At 42.8% G+C, this 3893-nt stretch overlaps 1 pseudogene; it reads right to left on the reverse strand.

Moving 5' to 3' along the window:
* Positions 1-1497: 1497 nt before the first annotated feature.
* On the reverse strand, positions 1498-2190 carry LOC103357210 (actin-like; annotated as a pseudogene).
* Between the last annotated feature and the right edge of the window lie 1703 nt (positions 2191-3893).

A 3893-nucleotide genomic window follows, 5' to 3' on the forward strand; every position in this document is an offset into this window, starting at 1 on the left:
TGGTGGACGTGGGGCCCTCAGATCACCTCATGGAGTCTGTTTCTGACAGTTTGAGCAGAAACATACATATTCGTGGCCTGCTGGAGGTCATTCTGCAGGGCTCTGGCAGTGCTCCTCCTGGTCCTCCTGCACAAAGGAGGAGGTAGCGGTCCTGCTGCTGGATTGTTGCCCTCCTACGGCCCCCTCACGTCTCCTGGTGTACTGGCCTGTCTCCTGGTATCTCCTTCATGCTCTGGACACTGTACTGAGAGACACAGGAAACCTTCTTGCCACAGCTCGCATTGATGTGCCATCCTGGATGAGCTGCACTACCAAGGCAACTTGTGTGGGTTGTAGACACCACCTCATGCTACCTCTAGGGGTGAGAGCACTGACAAGATGCAAAAGTGACCAAAATATCAGCCAGAAAGGATGAGAACAGAGACATGGTCTGTGGTCACCACCTGCAGAACCACTCCTTTATAGGGGTTGTCTTGCTAACTGCCTCTCATTTCCACCTGTCGTCTGTTCCATTTGCACAACAGCAGGTGAAACTGATTCAGAATCAGTGTTGCTTCCTGGACAGGATGATTTCACAGTTGACCATTGACTTGGGGCTGCAAGGTGGCGCAGTTGGTTAGCACCGTTGCCTCACAGCAAGAAGGTCACCGGTTCACGTCTCGTCCCTGCCTTCACCCTAAGTCAGCTGGGATAGGCTCCAGCCCCCCGCGACCCTAGTGAGGATTAAGCGGTGTATAGATAATGGATGGGGATTGACCTGATATTACATTGTGTTGTTTAGGTTTTCCCTTTATTTTTTGAGCAGTGTATAAATATTAATATTTCACTCCATCTCTTAAAGCCACACACGTTCTTATTGACGTAACATGGAAAAATCTAGACTTTATCTAAGAACAGGCCTAGATGGATGAGTCTAAATTAAGCAGGGAAAAAAAAAAAAAAACGTGGCAGGGAAAAGAAGCCATACACTTTGTCTAACTAATCTACAATTAACCACACTTGCTGATTTTCTTCAGGAAAAACCAGGATTAAACTATTTTAAGGTCATTTCATAGAGAGATTCCCAACTCAGACAAGTGAGTAGCAGCAGGTTCCACAACAAATCAGAAAGGTTTTTTAATTAGTTTTGAAAAAGTTTACATTTTCTATTTTCTTATTTCCTGGCAGCAAAAGTATTTGTTGGAGGTGAACACAATGCCTGTCTACTCAGCTTTTAAAACTTCAGAGCAGCAGCAGCAGCTCAGAGGCAGCTGAGCCTGTCTGCTGTGGAGTGAAAATGTTTCCTATCAGCATGCCCATTTAGCATTAACCTGCTGGTAATTAAATCATCCTGCTGCTGCTGAGTGTGGCGTACCACCTGGAGGTGAGAGCTCTGCTGCCACCATCGCCTGGGAGCCATATTTAGATTGCAGGCTGCTCACAACCCTAACCCACATCACACAACAAAGCAGGACCATTGAGTGACATTTACATCAAACTACTTCATCACTTTCATTTTTATCCTGAAACAAACAATGGATAAACAGATAACAGTGCAGTGTGGAACAGTTCTAAAGCTAGCTGACTACACACAGAGCAGAAGGCAGGTCACACAGGATTATATGAGAAATTCTGAAAATTTAGTCTCCATACAATTCAAAATAATATCATTCATCAAACAGTTGCACAGGAATTACACTGACCTTTCAATATGAGCACTGGGTTATAAGGCGAAAGGAAAGAACCTGGCAGATATATAAATCTAGAACCTTGAGCCAGGTTTCCGATGGTGATGACCTGTCCATCAGGCAGCTCGTAGCTCTTCTCCAGGGAAGAAGAGGAGGCAGTAGTTCCCATTTCTTGCTCAAAGTCCAGTGGAACGTAGCACAGCTTCTCCTTAATGTCACGCACAATCTCACGCTCGGCTGGGGTGGTGAAGCTGTAACCCCTCTCAGTCAGGATTTTCATGAGGTAGTCTGTGAGGTCCCTGCCAGCCAGGTCCAACCTGACGATGGCGTGGGGCAGAGTATAGCCTTCATAGATGGGCACAGTGTGGCACCATCACCGGAATCCATGACAATACCAGTGGTACGACCGGATGCGTACAGGGACAGCACAGCCTGGATGGCCACGTACATGGCAGGAATGTTGAATCTCAAACATGATCTGGGTCATCTTTTCCCTGTTGGCCTTGGGGTTCAGGGGGGCCTCTGTAACATGTTGACTAGTAAGTGTGGAGTTCAGTGGGCAGAAACATCTGAATGAATTCCTATATTTAACCATCCATCTTGTTCTTAACTCATTGAATCCTGCCCTTAGAATTCCTCATTATGTAACTTGAAAATCAGAAATAAATTTTTAAAAAATCCCCAAAGTTTAGAATGAACTAAAAGTAGTGATCAATAAAACATCAGCTTCAGCAAGTCAAACTAAGTGGTCTAGCACAATAAATAGTGTTGAACTTGTTTTGTTCAGCTACGTGATGACTTTACAGTATTCTGAAAACAAACTGTCCAGCAAAGCTAGCCTGACCCAAGCACTTTAGAGCTATTGTTTTGAATTTCAATCAGTATTTTTGAGTGTGATGGATATGTTAGAGATTTAATTAAAACTACACTAAATTAATTAATAAATCCCAATTCAATCCCGGCCCCAAAAAAATTGCATTTGTCAGCAATCATTTTTCTTCTGGAGAAAACACAGAAAGGGGAGTTCCTCTCTTGGTGTGACTGTGACATGATTCAACCTGTGCAATGAGCCAACAATCTTCAGATCAGAGGTAAAGTGGAGAATGGATTGCCTCTCATTTCCACATAGTTGCAGTTGGAGAATGACGATTGCAGGATCATCCACAGTCTCAGGGGAGCTGAAGCTCCTCTGTTTGTACGGGCTGGTATGCAAATGAATTGGAAGAAATAGCGGAGAATGAATGCCGGCCTCCTGTGGAGATGCTGCTCAGCCGATGGGCCATTGTAAGGGAAGTTAATTGAAAATCTCAACAGCATGTTTGCCATTTACTACTTCCCATCACCTAGTGGAGGTTAAAACCAATGTAGTGAGCAATGTAGCAATGTACAGGCAAATGAAACACAGCCAGGCATACTGCAGTCTATAGCAGAAGACTAAATGAGAGGCAGGAAACTTTTATCTCCTGCTTCTTCTAGTGATCACTCAGTGAAATAACCCGAAAAGTAAAATGGTGGATGGGAAGGAGAGAGCTCACTAAAGACAAACAACATTAAATGTCCGTAGTCTAAATATAGGTGTTCTACACGGTCTTAGTCACTCACACAGACTGTATCTGTCTATTCAAGCCGTCCAATTAGCCCATAGGCAGCAGGGATTCTTGAGATTCATTTTGGTGACCACTTTACCTGTATTCTAACAACAATAAAATTAAGTTGGTGCTTTATTTGGATTTGTGTGTAAACCATGCTTTAGCTTTACTGAATATCACAACAGCAGAATAGTGTGAGTGTAGCATTTCCTCACAGCAAGAACATTATCAGTTTGGAATCATCACGTAGCTTGCGACTGAAGAAATTTTGCAGATAGGGTGATAAAGAGTACACTTACTTTTTACACAAAATGCTACATCTATCGATACTTTGATTCAAAAACATAATTTATCTTGTGACGTCGTTCAAGAACAATACCTTAACTCATTTTCTCCTTTACATTTCTCTATCACCTGTACAAACATATTCACATGATAGTAACAGTGGACTGGACCAAGCTGCTCAGTTGGACTTTTCTTTTCTTTATTTCTTCCAAGCTGGACGTTTATTGTTTGAGCAACACTCAGTATTCTTTGTAATTTTTATCCTTTCGTTATTGTTTTATTATTAATCCTTTATCCTTTATGATGTTCTGTGTTTAGGGTGACTTTGTAACTGGCCAAAGACTTCAGATAA

This window comes from Stegastes partitus, unplaced genomic scaffold (assembly GCF_000690725.1).
Source record: "Stegastes partitus isolate 25-593 unplaced genomic scaffold, Stegastes_partitus-1.0.2 Scaffold240, whole genome shotgun sequence".
Taxonomy (NCBI): Eukaryota; Metazoa; Chordata; class Actinopteri; family Pomacentridae; genus Stegastes; species Stegastes partitus.